The 20,408-nt window shown below is 35.7% G+C and overlaps 1 pseudogene; it reads left to right on the forward strand.

Moving 5' to 3' along the window:
* LOC101326668 (DNA topoisomerase 2-binding protein 1-like) overlaps nucleotides 1-20,408 on the forward strand; it is a 121,648-nt pseudogene that overhangs the window by 14,666 nt on the left and 86,574 nt on the right.

A 20,408-nucleotide genomic window follows, 5' to 3' on the forward strand; every position in this document is an offset into this window, starting at 1 on the left:
ATTGAGAACAATGTTGGCTGTGGGTTTGTCATATACATCCTTTATTATGTTAAGGTAAGTTCCCTCTATGCCTACTTTCTGGAGGGTTTTTATCATAAATGGGTGTCCAATTTTGTTGAAAGCTTGTTCTGCATCTATTGAGATGATCATATGGTTTTTCTCCTTCAATTTGTTAATATGGTGTATCACATTGATTGATTTTCACATAATGAAGAATGCTTGCATTCCTGGGATAAACCCCACTTGATCATGGTGTATGATCCTTTTAATATGCTGTTGGATTCTGTTTGGTAGTATTTTGTTGAGGATTATTACATCTATGTTCATCAGTGATATTGGCCTGTAGTTTTCTTTCTTTGTGATATCTTTGTCTGGTTTTGGTATCAGGGTGATGGAGGCCTCGTAGAATGAGATTGGGAATGTTCCTCCCTCTGCTATATTTTGGAAGAGTTTGAGAAGGATAGGTGTTAGCTCTTCTCTAAATGTTTGATAGAATTTCCCTGTGAAGCCATCTGGTCCTGGGCTTTTGTTTGTTGGAAGAATTTTCATCACAGTTTCAATTTCAGTGCTTGTGATTGGTCTGTTTATATTTTCTATTTCTTCCTGATTCAGTCTTGGCAGGTTGTGCATTTCTAAGAAATTTGTCCATTTCTTCCAGGTTGTCCATTTTATTGGCATAGAGTTGCTTGTAGTAATCTCTCATGATCCTTTGTATTTCTGAAGTGTCAGTTGTTACTTATACTTTTTCATTTCTAATTCTATTGATTTGAGTCTTCTCCCTTTTTTTTCTTGATTAGTCTGGCTAATGGTTTATCAATTTTGTTTATCTTCTCAAAGAACCAGCTTTTAGTTTATTGATCTTTGCTATTGTTTCCTTCATTTCATTTTCATTTATTTCTGATCTGATCTTTATGATTTCTTTCCTTCTGCTAACTTTGGTGGGCTTTTTTTCTTCTTTCTCTAATTGTTTTAGGTGTAAGGTTAGGTTGTTTATTTGAGATGTTTCTTGTTTCTTGAGGTAGGATTGTATTGCTCTAAACTTCCCTCTTAGAACTGCTTTTGCTGCATCCCATATGTTTTGGGTCGTCGTGTTTTCATTGTCATTTGTTTCTAGGTACTTTTTGATTTCCTTTTTGATTTCTTCTGTGATCCCTTGGTTATTAAGTAGTGTATTGTTTAGCCTCCATGTGTTTGTATTTTTGACAGGTTTTTTTCCTCTAATAGATATATAGTCTCACAGCACTGTGGTTAGAAAAGATACTTGATGGGATTTCAATTTTCTTAAATTTACCAAGGCTTGATTTGTGACCCAAGATATGATCTACCCTGGAGAATGTTCCATGAGCACTTGAGAAGAATGTATATTCTGTTGTTTTTGGATTGAATGTCCTATAAATATCAATTAAGTCCATCTTGTTTAATGTATCATTTAAACTTTGTGTTTCCTTATTTATTTTCATTTTGGACGATCTGTCCATTGGTGAAAGTGGGTTGTTAAAGTCCCATACTATGATTGTGTTGCTGTCAATTTCCCCTTTTATGGTGGTTAGCATTTGCCTTAGGTAATGAGGTGCTCCTATGTTGGGTGCATAAATATTTACAATTGTTATATCTTCATCTTGGATTTATCCCTTGATCATAATGCAGTGTTCTTCTTTGTCTCTTGTAATAGTCTTTATCTCAAAGTCTATTTTGTCTGATATGAGAATTGCTACTCCAGCTTTCTTTTGATTTCCATTTGCATGGAATATCTTTTTCCATCCCATCACTTTCAGTCTGTATGTGTCCCTAAGTCTGAAGTGGGTCTCTTGTAGACAGCACATATATGGTTCTTGTTTTTGTTTCCATTAAGCCAGTCTATGTCTGTTTTTTTTTTCCCCCCTTCAGCTAATCTCTTTTGGTTGGAGCATTTAATCCTTTTACATTTATGTAGTTATTGATATGTATGTTCCTATTACCATTTTCTTAATTGTTTTGGGTTGGTTATTGTAGGTCTTTTCCTTCTCTTGTGTTTCCTGCCTAGAGAAGTTCCTTTAGCGTTTGTTGTAAAGCTGGTTTGGTGGTGCTGAATTCTCTTAGCTTTTGCTTGTCTGTAAAGGTTTTAATTTCTCTGTTGAATCTGAATGAGATCCTTGCTGTGTAGAGTAATCTTGGTTGCAGGTTTTTCCCTTTCATCACTTTAAATATGTCCTGCCACTCCCTTCTGGCTTGCAGAGTTTCTGCTGAAAGATCAGCTGTTAACCTTATGGGGATTTCCTTGTATGTTATTTGTTGTTTTTCCCTTGCTGCTTTTAATATTTTTTCTTTGTATTTAATTTTTGATAGTTTGTCTAATATGTGTCTTGGCATGTTTCCCCTTGGATTTACCTTGTATGGGACTCTCTGCCCTTCCCGGACTTGATGGACTATTTCCTTTCTCATATTAGGGAAGTTTTCAACTATAATCTCTTCAAATATTTTCTCAGTCCCTTTCTTTTTCTCTTCTTCTTCTGGGACCCCTATAATTCCAATGTTGGTATGTTTAATGTTGTTCCACAGGTCTCTGAGACTGTCCTCAGTTTTTTCCATTCTTTTTTCTTTATTCTGCTCTGTGGTAGTTATTACCACTATTTTATTTACTATTTAAAAATAGTATTTAAAAATATTACCACTATTTTATTTACTATTTTATTCCATTTACCACTGTTTTATCAGGTCACTTATCCGTTCTTCTGTCTCAGTTATTCTGCTATTGATTCCTTCTAGAGAAGTTTAAATTTCATTTATTGTGTTGTTTATCATTGTTTGTTTGCTCTTTAGTTCTTCTATGTCCTTGTTAAACGTTTCTTGTATTTTCTTCATTCTATTTCCAAGATTTTGTATCAACTTTACTATCATTACTCTGAATTCTTTTTCACGTAGACTGCCTATTTCTTTTCATTTGTTTGGTCTGGTGGGTTTTTGCCTTGTTCCTTCATATGTTGTGTTTCTCTGTTTTCTCATTTTGCTTAACTTACTGTGTTTGGGGTCTCCTCTTCGCAGGCTGCAGGTTCATAGTTCCCAGTGTTTTGGTGTCTGCCCCCAGTGGCTAAGGTTGGTTCAGTGGGTTGTGTAGGCTTCCTGGTGGAGGGGACTGATGCCTGTGTTCTAGTGGATGAGGCTGGATCTTTTCTTTCTGGTGGGCAGGACCACGTCTGGTGGTGCATTTGGGGGTGTTTGTAACCTCATTATGATTTCAGGCAGCCTCTCTGGTAATGGGTGGGGTTGTGTTCCTGTCTTGGTAGTTGTTTGGCATAGGGTGTCCAGCACTGTAGCTTCCTGGTCAATGAGTGGAGCTGGGTCTCAGCATTGAGATGGAGATCTCTGGGAGAGCTTCTGCCATTTGATATTACATGGAGCTGGGTGGTCTCTGGTGGACAAATGTCCTGAACTTGGCTCTCCCACCTCAGAGGCACAGGCATGACATCCAGCCAGAGCATCAAGACCTTGTCATCCACATGGCTCAGAAGAAATGGGAGGAAAAAAAGAAAGGAAGAAAGAAAAAAATAAAGTAAAATAAAATGAAAAGTCATTAAAATAAAAAAATATTAAACATAAAAATAATTTAAAATTAAAAAAAAAGAAAGAAAGAAAGAAGAGAGCAACCAAACCAGAAAACAAATCCACCAATGATAAGAAGTGTTAAAAACTATACTGAAAAAAAAAAGAAAAGAAAAACATGGGCAGACAGAACCCTAGAACAAATGGTAAAAGCAAAGCTATACAGACAAACTCAAAGAAGCATACACATACACAGTATCAAAAAGAGAAAAAGGAAAAAAAAAAATATATATATATACACATTAATAAAAAAGGAAGAGAGCAACAAAATCAATAAACAAATTTACCAATGATAATAAACTCTAAATACTAAATTAAGATAAAGTTAAAACCAGACACAAATTATTTGCAGAATGCAAACCCCAAGTCTACAGTTGCTCCTAAAGTCCACCACGTCAATTTTGGGATGATTCGTTGTCTATTCAGGTATTCCAGACATGCAGGGTACATCAAGTTGATTGTGGAGATTTAATCCGCTGCTCCTGAGGCTGCTGGGAGAGATTTCCCTTTCTCTTCTTTGTTTGCACAGCTCCTGGTGTTCAGCTTTGGATTTGGCCCCTTCTCTGCGTGTAGGTAACCTGAGGGTGTCTGTTCCCTGCCCAGACAGGAGGGGGTTAAAGGAGCAGCTGATTCGGGGGCTCTGGCTCACTCAGGCCCAGCGGGAGGGAGGGGTACAGAATGCGAGGCCAGCCTGTGTCGGCAGAGGCCAGCGTGCTGTTGCACCAGCCTGAGGTGTGCCATGTGTTCGTTCTCCCAGGGAAGTTGTCCCTGGATCACAGGAGACTGGCAGTGGCGGGCTGCACAGGCTCCTGGGAGGGGAGGTGTGGATAGTGACCTGTGCTTGCACATAGGCTTATTGGTGGCTGCAGCAGCAGCCTTAGAGTCTCATGCCCTTCTCTGCTGTCTGCGCCCATCTCTGGAGCATGTTTAGGCAGTGCTCTGAATCCCCTCTCCTCTCGCACCCCTAAGCAATGGTCTCTTGCCTCTTAGGCAGGTCCAGACTTTTCCTGGACTCCCTCCCGGCTAGCTGTGGCGCACTAGCCCCCTTCAGGCTGTGTTCCCAGAGCCAACCCCAGTCCTCTCCCTGGGATCTGACCTCCGAAGCCTGAGCCTCAGCTCCCAGCCCCGCCCACCCCGGCGGGTGATCAGACAAGCCTCTCCGGCTGGTGAGTGCTGGTCAGCACCTATCCTTTCTGTGAGGGAATCTCTCCGCTTTGCCCCCCGCACCCCTGTTGCTGCGCTCTCCTCCGTGTCTCCGAAGCTTCCCCCCTCCGCCACCCGCAGTCCCCACCTGCAAAGGGGCTTCCTAGTGTGTGGAAACCTTTCCTCCTTCACAGCTCCCTCCCCGAGGTGCAGGTCCTGTCCTTTTTCTTTTGTCTCTGTTTTTCCTTTTTTCTTTTCCCCTACCCAGGTACAGGGGGAGTTTCTTGCCTTTTGGGAGGTCTGAGGTCTTCTGCCAGCATTCAGTAGGTGTTCTGTAGAAGCTGTTCCACATGTAGATGTATTTCTGATGTATCTGCAGGGAGGAAGATGATCTGCATGTCTTACTCCTCTGCCATCCTGAAGGTCTCCTCTGCTATTGACTTTTATGTGTTCTTTATATATATGGAGATTAACTGTTATCAGATACAAGATTTGCAAATATGTTCTCCCATTCTGTAAGTTACCTTTTAATTTTGTTGATTGTTTCTCTCACTGTGCAGAGATTTTTTTATTTGATGTGATCCCACTTATTTATTTTTGCTTTTGTTGCTTGCGCTTTTTGTGTCAAATCCAGGAAATTACTGCTAAGACCAATGTCAAAGAGATTTTCCTTATGTTCCCTTCTAGGAGTTTTACAGTTTCAGGTCTTGCATTTAAGGCCTTATGATTTATGGTTTCAGGTCTTATGATTAAGTCTTTAATCCATTTTGAGTTAATTTTTGTGAGTGGTGTAAGATAAAGGATCAGTTTCATTTTCTTGCATGTGATTATCCAATTTCCCCAACTCCAGTTATTGAAGATATGATCCTCTCTCCATTGTGTGTTTTTGGCCCCCTTATCAAATATTAGTTGACATATACAGGAGGGTTTATTTCTGGGTTCCATTGGTCTAGTGTCTATTTTTATGCCAACATAATATTATTTTGATTACTATAGTTTTGCAGTATAGTTTGAAATTAGGAATTGTGAGGCCTCTGGCTTTATTCCTTTTTCTCAGGATTGCTTTGGCTTTGGGGGTTTTTTTGTGGCTCCATACAGATTTTAGGAATGTTTTTTCTATTTCTGTGAAAAATGTCATTGGAGTTTTGATAGGAATTTCATTGAATCTACAGATGGCTTTGTGTAATATGGACATTTTAACAATATTATTTCTTCTGACTCATGAATAGGAGATAGCTTTCCATTTGTGTCTTCTATTTTTTTCATCAAATCTTGTACTTTTCAGTTTATAGATTTTTTACTTCCTTGATTAAATTTATTTCTAAGTACTTTCTTATTTTTGATGCTATTGTGAATGGGATTATTTCCTTTATTTCTTTTTCTGATGCTTGTTGTTGATGTATAAGCAACTGCTTTCTGTACATTGATTTTGTATCCTGCAACTTTACTAAATATATTGACTAGTTCTAGCAATTTTGTGCTTTAGGATTTTAGGATTTTCTATGTGTAAGATCATAGCATCTGCAAACAAAGACAATTATACATTTTTCCTTCCTATTTGGTTGCCTTTATTTTTCTTTCCTGATTGCTCTAACTAGAACTCCCAGTCCTATGTTGAATAGGAATAGTAAGAGTGAGCACGCTTGTCTTCTTCCTTACCTAGGGTCAGAGAGTGCTCTATAGAGCAACAAAATAGGAGGGGATTGGTGTCGAAAACCAAGTCTCTAGAACCCTAAGAAACTATTTTTAATCAAATAGTTAATCCAGACAAGAAGTTTTACCATCATATTTGTTAATGACTCATTTTGATTAATGTTAACAATAATTCATAAACTACAGATAAAGTGAAAAGCTGATGATCTGCCTGAAGAAAAAAATATTCACAAGAATATTATGTAACATTTTATTCATTCCTGTGGAAACTGATATATTATTGTGCAAGCTAGGATATATGGCCAATTTAATTACAGATAACAATTCTTTACCCCCTCCCAGGTTCCTGCTAATAGATAAAATATAAACTAAGTCTTCTTGAGAATACTTGCCCTTACTCCTTACTCAGTAACTTCATAAGGAAGGAAGAATGACTCGTCTGATCAGTAAGATCCGGAAAACAAATGACCCCGTTGAGTTAGTCCTTTCTGATCTCTATTTTTCTAGATACTTCGCTGGGACACAGAAATATTCTCCTCTGTTACAGGCACATAGATTAGGTCCAGTTTCTGACTTCTAGCACCAGGAAAGAAAGCAGGGCAAAGTCAGCCCCTCATGTTCTATGCAAATATTTAGTAGGGTTTTAGTTTTGCAAAGGGGCTCTAATGAAGGCCCTGAATTCTAGAAATCTTTAAAGTGATGACAGACCCAGGCAACATTTTCTCACTTGGTTTACCAGCAATAGTGGTAATATTTTGATCCTTCTTTGAATCCTGTGGCTATTTTTCAAGTGAGTCAGAATGTGAATATCAATTCAGAGACATCTTCATAATTGCTTCAAGGGATTTTGTTGGCAAAACTAAGAGTTATCTGTGTCCAGTGCAAAAGTCAATGATATTTACATCAGTTAAAATATGACAGGGTGAAAAAAAATTCCACCTTTTTCTCTCCTTCATTTTACTTTTGTGTGTGTGTGTGTGTATATATATATATATATATATATATATATATATATATATATATATATATATATATATTCTCCCCAATAGCCTTGATACTTGAAGGACAGTTTGGTTATATATAAAATACTTTATAAATAAGGTTATAAAGCACTAAGTTTATAAACAATGTTCAGACCTTATTTGAGTTAAAAAATACTGCCCAATTGCTGCTTTCTTGTCCATGTTGTTTTTCATTAATCTTTTGCCATTTTAAGTCATTTTTTTCTTTTTCTTTTTTTTTGCCTGAAGTTATTATAGGTTGCATATTTTTAATCTAATAATTTTACTAGGATATGTGTCTGAGTAGTTTGTTTTGATTTTAGTTTTCCAAGTACCTGATGGACCTTTCAAATATGTATATTTAAATATTTCATTAATTCTGGAAGGTTTTATTGAATTAAAGTTTTAAGTATGCACTTTTGTCCTATTTTCTTTTTTTCACGGTCTCCAATAAAACAAATGTTATCTTTTCTTTGCCTGTCTTCCATTTTCATTATTTTCTTTCAGACTCTTTTTTACTTCTTTATCTTATTTTTATTGCCTTGGTTATTTTGTGCCTTTCTTCAATTTTTTTAAATTAAATTTTCACTTAAGTCTATTCTATTTTAGGTAATTCATTCTGTATCTATAAGTTGATTCTTTATTTATTTTGCAATTTATTCTTTATTTCTAAGATAATTGTGTCATTTTCACCCCTTTCTTTCCTGTATTTAATTAATACTATTTTCATTTTTTCCTATATTTTGTCCATTTTTTCCTTAGTGTACTAATTTCTAATTTCAAGTGAGTTTTCATATAGTTTACTTATTTATTCTAGTATACTTATTTTTCTTTGGCATATTTCTTACAGTTTTCTTCTGCTTTATGGTTAAGGAGGAATTTTCCTTAATTGATGTATGTTGAGTTTTTTTTTCTGATCAATCTATTAGTCATTTCCTGATTTTTTTTTCTTATAAGGAGGGTTCAAAATTCTTGACTCTCCTCTAAATACAGCAAGATCAATGTACTTTAATGAATTTTGTTTCTTTGTTTGTTCTTCTGGTGGATGGAAAAATTGTACCTCTTGAATTTTTAGTTCTCTTTTGCTTTTCAGGACCATACATTTTCTCACATTGTTTCTCTCTTCCCTTAACCACTCAGTTACCAAAAGGTGCTTCTAGTTCCCCCTTTTCCACTTTTTTCCTCCTCCAGAAGCTACAAAGTTTTATTAAGATTGCATATACTTTTAATTATCTTACCTATTTTCTGTCACATCTTCCCTGATATTTTTTTTAGTATTTTTATACTTAGGGTGAATTTGTCTTCCTGACAGTGGTTTTAGATCAAACATAGGTCCTATTGCTTACTTCCTTCTCCATTCCCTGCATTTTTCTCAATCTGCCTTTGCTTGCCTCAAAGATTGGCACTGGGTGGGAGCATTAGAGATAACATGCCAGAACTTGGCATTTTCCTATTTTTACTTTTAGGTAATTTGGTGTTTGAGCATCTTTTGTCTTGAAGTTATACTGAGCTTTTTTGGTAGTGTTATATTTTCGCTCCTTGTTCCCTATTTCTGGAGAAAATAGTTAGATGGAGGGATCTAGGCAGTCATCATTGTCTTCAGCTATTTGGAAGATCTTATATGATAACAGTTCATATCTGAATGCTTAAAAATCAAAATTTATTAAGGGAAATGAGTTAAGAAACTTAAGATTATTTAAAAGGGGGACAAAATCATACCTCTTGAAAAAGACAAGGCAGCACTATTCCTAGAATTGTTATATAGCTTCGATTTTTCATTACTGTTAGAATGTCTCAAACATTTTCCAAACAAAAGAAAAATACAAAAGCTTTAAAATACTGATGAAGTGTCTTTCTGTTTGAATATACTTAACAGAGATAGCTGGAGGAAACGCTATCAAGTCTAATATCTTTATTAAGAAGCAACCACAATAGAACAAGTCTATTAGATTGCCCCCAAACTGAACATTCAACATTTAATTTCCTTATAACCAAATCCCTCACTAATGAGTTAGCTACAAATTGCAGATTGTATGAGCTAAAACTGAGTGAGACAGTTATCTCATATCTGGAAAAGAAAAAGGCCATAAAATAGCAATGGTCATTTAGAAATGCCATTACCCATTTACCTACTCAAAAGATCTCAATTCTAAGGGGAGAAATGGCATTCTACTCTTTAAGGTGTCCATTACATTATTCAAATAGAGAACATTTAACCCCATCCCAAGACTGTGGCGTTTTATATGGTTTGAAAAACACCAGAGAAAGAGAAAAGGGAAAAATGGAAATGAGACGCTCAATAGAAACAGACTGATGGATAATTTGCTCTGAAAAGATTAAGCCACTTGGTGATCATTTGTAACCTACGGCTAGGAATTTCTTTCAAAACTCCAGACTTGAATCATTTAATTCAATTAATATTTACTTAGGTCGTTCATTATGCTAGACATATAGAAGTGAGATATAAAGATGACTAACAATTACTTATTATCCCTCTTTTTTCAGAAACAATTTTAAGTGATATAACCATGTTCTTGCTTTCAAGAGTCCATCTGATATGGGCACAGACTCGCATACAAAGCAGAATGAGAAAAGTACAGTGATGGAGATAAATATGTTACGGAAACACAAAGGAGAGATAGAGTAATATTAGATAGTAAGATGGCCTTAACACAAGAAGTGTACTTGAAACAGACACTTAAGAACGGGTAAGTTTTTAAAGAGTAGAAACCAGTGTGAAGTAATACTAGAGAGAAGGGGTAGCATCAGCAAATTCTCAGAAGCAGGAAATTCTTAAGTAATAATGATTAGTTTGAAATGGCTAAAGTATAGAAGGCCTTCAGTAGATTGAAAAAAACACTTTGATGTGTTCTTGTAGGGGCTTAGTTGTCAGGTTAAGGTACTTGGATTATGATTTAGGCAATATGATTAGTGTTAAGTTTTGTCAGAATTTTGCCTGGATATTTTTTACTCCATTTTTCCCTTTATAGATGTTCATTTGTTCATTGTTTCAGCTAGTGCATATTGAGTATCTCTTATGTGTTAAACGTTGTTCTACATGATGGGCATAGAGTAATCAGTAAGATAGATGATGCTCTGGTTTTCACCAAGTTTGCATTTGAGTTGGAGAAGTTGATTGTTAATTGAAAATAAACAATTTAAGAAAGTGGTAAGGGCAGTAAAGAAAATAAAACATGATAACTAAAAAACAATTGACTGATTGGATGATTTGACTCTATTCATATAGCAGGTGCTCTTCGTGGGCTGCCGCAGTTCCCTCTACTGTCTGCTCTGGTGGATAGGGCCTTTGCATGCTGTTAGCATCCCATCTAATCCACCTGCCTATCTCTCTATTTGCTCTCCTGAGAGCATCTTCAGAAGCTATCAAACTCCATTGAACCTATGTGTAGGAAAGCCAGAAATGCAAGCAAAAGAGAAAAGTTAACATCCCTAAGACAGGTGACAGGATTGATGGATCAGTGCCACAGCCTCCTCCCTTTTCTTTGATGAAACAATTCTGAGGCACAGTCTAGATGTTTCCTTGGAGCAGGAGGGTCAGAGCAGGTTTAAATATGTTTCCAACAGTGATAATCAACCTACTTTCAATTGGCTTCTCTTCCTTCCGTTTCTCACTCTCCCTGCTCCATCACTCTTGCTCCTTGAGATCACGTGACCTGCACCAAAGATATTTAGATAGAATTATTGTAGAGGGAGGCCTCTCTGAGAAGATTATTTAACCATGCAAAATCCAGTGAGAAGCAATAGAGAAAATAGAGATGCAAAAGCCCCGAGGCAGGGATGGAGAAGAAAAGAAAGGTAAAAATGATGGAAGTAGAGTTAATAATTGTGAATAAATAAGTAATTAATTACCATAAAAGTAGATGACATAAGATTATATTGTATAAATTGTTATAATTAATAATTTCTGTGAATAATCAAGTTTAATGTTAGGAATTCTAAAGCTCTCTAAACCACAAATTTTTTAGAATTATTTTCTCTTGTCAGAGGCCTAATTGTGCCTTTAAGACATCCCAGAGCAAAAGTCATTGTGGATGTGAGAAATTTAAAAAATTGAATTAGGTGCCTATGATGGCACCTATGACCATGAACCCCATATTTTACTGCATATTTTTTAGTTATGGTTTCCTAATCTCTCTGGAAAGAAGTTCCTCATTGTTTCTCAGTGAATACGTATCACCAATATTTTTACCTTTCTTGTTCCCAATGCACATTTTTTTTTTCGAACTGACATACCACAAATTCCAGCCTCAAATCCCATGATCTCAGGGAAAGGCACTTTGCAGTATTTGTAACTTAAAAGTATTTATAAAAATGGATATGTAATTGGTGGTTATGGAAACAATAAACCAATGTTAATCAACATCTTTCTAAAAATTACTTTTATTCCAGAACAAGATCTAGGGAAATGGGAAACAGAATGGACATACTTGATGGAACTTGTAGGAGTACAGAAGAAAGGGCTTGGGGTGGGGTGGGTGTGGGGAAGCAGACCAAGAAGGCAGGGGGAGTAGGCATAAATAGCAAAGTGCCCACGGAGGAGTAAGGCATCAGACTTAAGTGGAAATTATGGCTCTGAATGGGAGGACAGGAAAACTGGATGAGGGGCAAGTCACTGATTCAAAAAAGTAACCCCTAGGTCATTTTCCCTGGAGTGATTACAGAGTTTGATCAAATCACAGAATGCATTTATGGATCAGACTATGACCTCCGATGTCTCCTCTAGCTCTAAGATTTTGCAATTCTAATTCCTTTCCTGTTGGGTTTATTGCATTCATGAAAATCCTTCAACGGAAATATTTAGGGTTGTGTTAGTCTTAAGAATATCACAAATAAAAATAAAAGAATAAGAATATCACACTATGAGAATTTCCAATGAAATTTTAAGCTTTTTATTTTAGTAATAACACACCCAATATAATACTTTTATTTATTCTTAACATAAGGGTTTCAGAATCTCTCATAATTTCAATGAAATACTTGTAAATTCATTTTTGTTGAACATAATATATACACTAAGAGAAAATATTTTTCAGATTTTTCTGTTACTGAACATATTCAAAGCCCGACCGGCTTTACGATCATAAAATGCTTGCTTCTGCCACCCAAATTCAGACAAGCATCATCAAAAGAGGTCTATGCTCTGTCTCACAGAACAGATTTAGGAAGAAAGTCCAATTATCTAGGTTTGCCTTTTCTTTGTTTTCTTTCTTTAATTCTAATTTTCATGGAAAAGATCTTATCATCCTTCATTATTTTCCCATATTGAACCATCAGTTCTCCATCTCTCTCTCTCTCTTTTCCTTAATAGGAGGGGCTCACTATTCAGTAATGGCAGTTCCCTTAGATATAAGAAGATGTATACTAATAAAAATCGCACAGTGACAAAGAGACAGTAGAGCACAGTGGCCATGAATATGGATTCTGGATTTATAAAGACTTGGCTTTGCATTAGACATTTGTCATTTGCTAAATGATCTTGTATTAGTATCTATGATCCTGTTTCTCAATCAGAAAAACAGGGACAATTACACCTACCTTATGAAATCATTATGAAGATAAAATAAATAATTCTTATAAAATACTTAAAATGGTGTCTTACATATAACAAAATATTAAAAATGGGTTATAAAATGAAAAATATAGCTTAAGTAGGATTCAAACTTAAGATAAAATCTCTCTATATATCCATGATTCTCCCAAAGGCTGAAAAATGCACCAAAATTTGATCAAATAATTTTGATGTTAGTGCAAGATAGTTAAAATCCTCTAAGACTAAAAATTATTGCCCAGCACGATGCCTCATGTTTTCTTGTTTACTGCCTAAAAAATGTAAGTTTCACAGTCTTCCTGAGAAAGGCTAGCACTTTATTAATGTTTGGAACTGTTGTGCAGCTATTTATGTTCTCATTATTTCCACCTCTAATACAATCAAAATGGAGGAGAAATATTTACACTGACTTGTCTATATGCATTGGCATTTGCTTCTTATTAACACTAATTTAAACCACTGCCTCCAGGCAAGTTATAGCCGAACATGATGAATGCCAAGAAAATATAAATTAGGACAATTCTAATACATATGGTATGGTTGCTTCTATACAGCCTAGAAAAGATCAGCCAACCAGAGTTCACATTCATTTACTAGCCTTTCATATTGACTGGCTAACTGTATTTGTATAGACAATTTATGGATAATACAGCTGAAGTAAAGATTTATATTTTTTCAGATTTAAATTATATACTATAACTAACAGAAAAACTATCCCATCATAATCCAAGAAGCAGGGAGGTCCATAACTGTTTGGCAAGTGTTATTAATGATCATCATATTCTGTTAAATCCAAATTAGGTATGACAAATCCCTAGCTGAAACAGAGGTGATATATATTTATTCCTCAGTACAGTGTACTAACAAGGCTTTCCAAGAAGATGTTTTTCCCTATTCCATGTGTTTTAAAAACAATAAAGAAATTTTTATATATTTCCTCTGGAATTTGTAAAATGCAGCCATGCAATTTACAGTATTCACCCTTGGCTGTTGATTGGTTCCTGTGAACTGAGAAATACCGCACAAACGGGAAAATTTATGACCATCAGTATGAAAAGTTTTCTTCTTAATATTTTTTCTAAGAGAGGTCACTCATTACATTATAATGCTCTAAAGCATGTGCGTTCAAGTAATACTTCTTAAATTTATATATGAATTCACAAACTTGGAATAGTTGTGTAGGAAATTAAAAATGTCTGCCAGTTCTATTCTTATACAGATAAATATTTTAAACATGTCTTCCCAAGACTTTGTTTTCCAATAATGAAAGATTTGATACACATTAAAAATAAATATTCCTTATTTAAGTAAAAAATATTGGTAATTTATATGCATATAAGTATTTTTAAACAAAGTTATTTGACATCCTCCTAAAATATCTGTATACTGAGATTGCCACACTAGTAAATATCCAAGAACCTTAAAGAAAGTGCGGCTGATCCAGATTTTTTATTACAGGAACATCTGGCATCCTATCAGTTACAAGAACATCCATCCCCAAAGTAGACTTCTTTCGTTCATTTAAAGTGTTTAGTATACATAGTACTATCAGCACATTTCTTAAGTAGATGACAAGATCATCATGCCTGAAAATTTCTTTACTGCCATTCCCCAGTTTCTCAATAATATTTTTGTTTTTTTCCAGAAATGTATCGAGGGAGCCTAACACTGCCTCATTAGTGCTATAGTGGCCCCTTTTGATTTCCACTGAGATTTTTACTTTATTTCAGGATGTTTTGTTTGCTCTATATTTGACTTAGTCTCTTAGATTTTGAGTCAGCACTTCTGTGCACATACTGCACAAAGGTCTCAGTGTCTGAGTCGGGAGCCAGAGGATCAAATACTTAGTAAATTACTAACAATTCATACTTCCATAAAACAATCATTAAAATAACATACAGTGGCAGCAGCAATGAATTTATATGCCAGAAGTTCTCAATCCATCCTTTAATCATTCATTCAATTGTTTGTTTATAAATAAATATATACTGAGTCTAAACTTCATTTAGATCCGTGAAACTGAAAGTATTTTTCAATCCTCACAGGCTTTAAAAATGCTTTTGTCTTCCTGGCATTTTAGAAACAACTTTTTCATCTGTCTCTCAATCTCTCTGCCCTTCTGTCTCTTTCTGCCTCACACACACACAAATATACACACATATGCATATGTGCATATTTTGTATGCACATATGCGTATGTATGAAGCGCACTTTGAGAAATAGTAAAATTTTTGTCAAATAGAATAAGTATCTAGGGTAGAATTTTATTGAAACTGTAAATAAATAAGATTTCAACATCATTAATATTTTTCAAAAAAGCAAAAATAAAGCACATGCAGTTAGTTTGTACTGGGGGAATGATACTTAGTGACATTTCAGGATTCTATTGGCCCCAAAGATTCCAAAATGGCTTTATCATAACTTCAAAACTCTAGCTTTGAGATTCACTGAGCATTTCTTTATAATAATATGTGTCGACAATGGTCATAGTCACAAGTGACTTCATTTAAAAGTGATTTTCTATAGAGATACACATTTTAAATATGTTAACACTGTTAGTTTAAGCCTCATAAAATTCAGATGGGAAGTTCAGTTAAGACAGAAATGACCAACATGGTTATACCAAAGATGATTCAACTGGAAAGCAATTCAATGCAAAACTGATATGTAGACTTTCCATTACCTATCTATCTATCTATCTAAAACATACCCACGGGCTTCCCTGGTGGCGCAGTGGTTGGGAGTCCTCCTGCCGATGCGGGGTGCACGGGTTCGTGCCCCGGTCCGGGAGGATTCCACGTGCCACGGAGTGGCTGGGCTCGTGGGCCGTGACCGCTGGGCCTGCGCGTCAGGAGCCTGTGCTCCGCAACGGGAGAGGCCACAACAGTGAGAGGCCCGTGTACTGCAAAAAAAAAAACCCAACATACCCCCACACACCCATAAAACAAAAATCCAGAGGATGAAAAGTTAATCATGTGCCAAGTCAAGTAGAGAGATGTCTACTTATCTTAGATATTTTTCCTTGCATAGATGTTCAAGCCATCTATATGCTGAAATTAATATAATGTGCTTGTCATATGAGTGATCTTGACTAGGAAAAATTAATAGGCTTCATGAGACTCAGTAACTAAAATATTTCCACAGTGTCTGGTTAGTGTGCTGTCTTGAGAAGGATTCTAAGGCCTTCTTCAGTGTCCAGATACATATGACTGCAGTTGATTAGCAAGGTATACCATGGTTGCTGAATAGAGGAGTGATAGCAACTGTACTAGGGTTTTGACACCCCTCGTCAAACAGGATTATAAGGCCTGAAATTCTGTCTGCTGACCTGATATCTTTGAGTCTCACATCCTCCCAAAGACCTAGATATGAGCTCTCTTGCTCTTTCCAGATATGCTCCCCACTCAGTGGGAAAGGCTCCCTGTCCAGCTAGTACTCTTAGCAGCCAGACCAGCTATACTCTACATAATCCTCAATATAGGGGATTTCAGTTCCTTGCCAGCCCACTGAATTATCCCCATCCTCTTGTCACTACAAACCCTGCAACCCAGAGCTTCTGCTATTTCACTCTGCTCTTGAGTATAACATCCATGTGGTCCTGTGTGGTGTGTGGTATCCTCTTCTCTTGGGCTGAGTATATGTGAATAATAAACTACCTTCAATCTCATCTGTCCAATATCAGGTGTCATGAGTTTGGCTATCTACTACTATTTAGGGTAGGGGAATCCCTCCTTAACCAATGGAGTGAATAAGAGATAATCAGAATATAAACATAACTAGTTTGTCAAACAATAGACTATTTCCTTAATTCACCCATTATATAACCATATAGATAAACTGTTTCTCAAAGATTTTTCAAATTAGTCCTCTTACATATTAGGCTAATTAAATGAGGAATTATAAATTATTTATTCATATTGATTGCATAATTATTTTATTTATAACTTCTCTATTTCTAAAGAGCATTTGTGGTTGCTTCTCCAGTGCTGTACAATGATATGTAAATAAAGAAATTTTAAAAAATCATCTCTCAAAACTAAAGGAATAAATCAAATCATTAAAGGGGAATAATCTTTCCATCAATATGGTAAACAAACTATCAAAAAAAAAAAATCCTAGAAGAGAACGCCTGCAATGTTGCAGATAGAGAAGAAAAAGAGACTATAATATTAGGTTGGGCTGAGGGGAAAGTAAGAAAAATGCTTACAGAAAGAAAATAACAAGAAAGCACAAATCTAGAGAGGCAAGCAAGCACTGAAGCTGGCATCTATCTCTTTCTAGTGGCCCTGAACTTGGTTTTCAATGGGTACATCTGGGCATGGTACAAAGATTGATGCAAGCACAGTGAAAGATTGGACCAGAGATTCTGGCACATGCTGTCTTAAAATATAACACTTAATATGTACAGTAGGGTAGATCCTATTTGTTTAGGGGAAAAATGGGGATGCTTTTTTTACTCAGCCTTGACTCTGGGTAGGAAATCAAAACACAGACACTCACACAGACACACACACACATACAAACATTAATTAAAATAAAGATTGTAGGAAGACTTAAGAAGTACAACTTTGCCCTTACATGGATTTGAAGCTAGAATTTACACTAATTCTTGATATTAAAACACAAAATAGATAATAGAGTTGATGTTAGTCCCTGGTAGGTGCTGCCCCCAGACACTTGGGGGAAGCAAAGGCAAATCTTCTCTGGATAAAGGCAATATAACATAAACCTCAACCTGTTCCCTTAGAGACATGAGCTCAAAAACACCACAAAACACAATGTATCCTGAGCAAAACCAAAAAGAAACAACAAGCTACAAAAGAAGATCCTTAAAAACAAATAATAAAACTGTTACATTTAATATACAAGTGTGTTTTAATAAATAAAAACGAAAAATCTACATTATTACATTGCGAGGGGCTACAAAAAATAGCCAGAACATTTGAAAAAGGAATATGTAAAACTTTTAGAAACTAGGAATGCAAGACTTGGCCTTAAAAATGGACTGAAATTGACCTAGATGCCTCAAGCTTATGACAGGTAGTCTGAGGGCTGTGCCGGAGTACCCACATCTGCAAAACTGGTATGCCAGAGGAAAAGAAGCAAAACAAAAAGGAGTGATCTGAAAACTTTGCACTTCCATTCATTTCAGGTTTTTGAAAATATGCTTTTTACTATGGTAAAATACAGATATAAACTTTACCATTTTAGTCATTTTAAGTATAAATTTTAGTAGCATTAGGTAGATTCACATTATTGTGCAACTATCACCACCATCAACTACAGAGCACCTCCAGTTTCTCAAACCAAAACTCAATTACCCATTAAACAATAACTCCCCATTCCCTCCTCCTCTTAGCTCCAGACAAGCACTACTGTACTTTCTGTGCCTACCAGTTTGACTACTCTAGGTACCTCTGGCTTATTCTACTTAGCGTAATGTCTTTAAGCTCCATCCATGTTGCAGCATATGTCAGAATGTCATTCCTTTTTAAGGCTAAATAATACTCAATTTATGTACATACCACATTTGATGTATATTTGAATAGCTCTCACATATGGCTACTGTGAATAATGCTGCTATGAATAGTGGTTTACAAATATCTGTTTGAGTCCCTGCTTTTAATTCTTTTGGTTACATACCTAAAAGTGGAATTGCTGGATATTATCATATTGTAATTCTGTGTTTAATTTTTTGCATAACCACCATACAGAAAAAAGTAATTTTAAAATAGAAACACTTTTAATAGCAATGGCACTATAATTCAAACAAATAATGTGCAATAATTTATATGCAAAAGTCACACCTTTTATTTAAAGACCTTAGAGATTGTGTAAATAAATAAACAGACATACCGTGTTTATATATAGGAGGGCTCAAAATTAAAAATATATCAATTTTTGCCAAAATAAACTCGTTAATACAATCTCAATCAAAATGGTCATATAATTGATTTTCAGAAACTTGACAAGTTAGTTTGAAAAACTATATTCAAGTATGAAAGGCAAAGTGTAAATAAGATACTCCTAAAGAAGATTAAGATTTGGGTGAGATTGCCTCACCAGATATCATAAAGTTTTTATAATGCTATACAAATTTTGCATTGTAAATTTTGAAACTTCATTTTTTCCTGCTGTCTCAGCATCCTCACAAACATGCTGTGAGCATCCTGCTAGCGACCAGATGCACCAAATGTAATAAGGCTGGTCCCTGCCACAAGTTCTCCTTCCTTCCCTCCCCTGACTGTCCCAATGACATGCAAACACATCAGTGAAATTCCCTCATGTCTTTTCCTGTGTACTGCACCCTGATCTCCGGTAAAGGCATTTACCCATGGGCGCTTGCTCTCTCTGCTTCCTATCTGCTCGGTTGAGCCTGCTTCTTGGTGCTCCCTCCTATATGAGACCCACTCTTGGACTGCAGTGACTCTGTCTAGGACCTCTGAGTATAATAAGCTTTTTTTTTTTTCCCCTGTGCCTCTTCTGTGTTCCCCTTGTAACTGCACCTGACTGACCATCACTTATAACAGAGGACAAATTAACATGTGTTACTGAAATAGGAATATAACAATTGACCAATGAAGCTAAATAAAAAGCTAAGAAATGAACCTATGCCTACATGGAGATTTTATATATTGTCAGGCAGCATTGCCAACCAGTAGTAAAAGACTGACTACCAAATATACAGCGCTGAGAGATTTTATTATACATATAATAACAATAAAAATTATTCCTACCTCACATCATAAACAGCATTGATTCAAGGTAGATCAAAGGAATGTGCGTGGAAAGCAAAAAAGAAGCTAATACTGAAAAACACAAAGATTTTTTTTTTGAAGAGGAGTGTAATTCTGAAAAATGACAAAAAGTACAAACCAGGGAGGAAGAAACTTAAAATTAGCAATTTTATGGAAGGAAAAAAGAAAGCTACAGCTAGTTGCCTCAACATGAATACCTTGAAAGCATAGCATTAAACAAAAAAAGCAAAATAATGCCATTCATATAAATTTTAACAGGGGAAAATCTAAACTATATGTTTTATAGTTAACACACTATAAATCATAAAGAGAATGCAGTAGAGGAAAGCTAGTGGAAAAGAACACTCAGGAGATTTCAAAGTTACTAGTCATTTTTCCCATGTTGTATTAGGCACTGGGTACACAGATGTTACTATTATTCTTATTTTTTAAACTCTACCTATACATTGTACATACTTTTTTTAACAGGCACTATATTTTAAGAACAGTTTTACGTTTATAAAAAATTGAGAAGATTGTGAGAGAGAATCCATGTGCCCTGCATCTACTTTCTTCTATTATTAACATTTTTCAGGGGTAGGGGTTAGGTAGGGGTACGGGTAGGTAGGGTTAGGGGTAGGGTAGGGGTACGGGTAGGGTTATTTGTTGCAGTGAATGAACCAATATTGATATATTAGCAGGAACTAGAGGATTGCATCCAGGATAA

This window comes from Tursiops truncatus, chromosome 16 (assembly GCF_011762595.2).
Source record: "Tursiops truncatus isolate mTurTru1 chromosome 16, mTurTru1.mat.Y, whole genome shotgun sequence".
NCBI lineage: Eukaryota > Metazoa > Chordata > Mammalia > Artiodactyla > Delphinidae > Tursiops > Tursiops truncatus.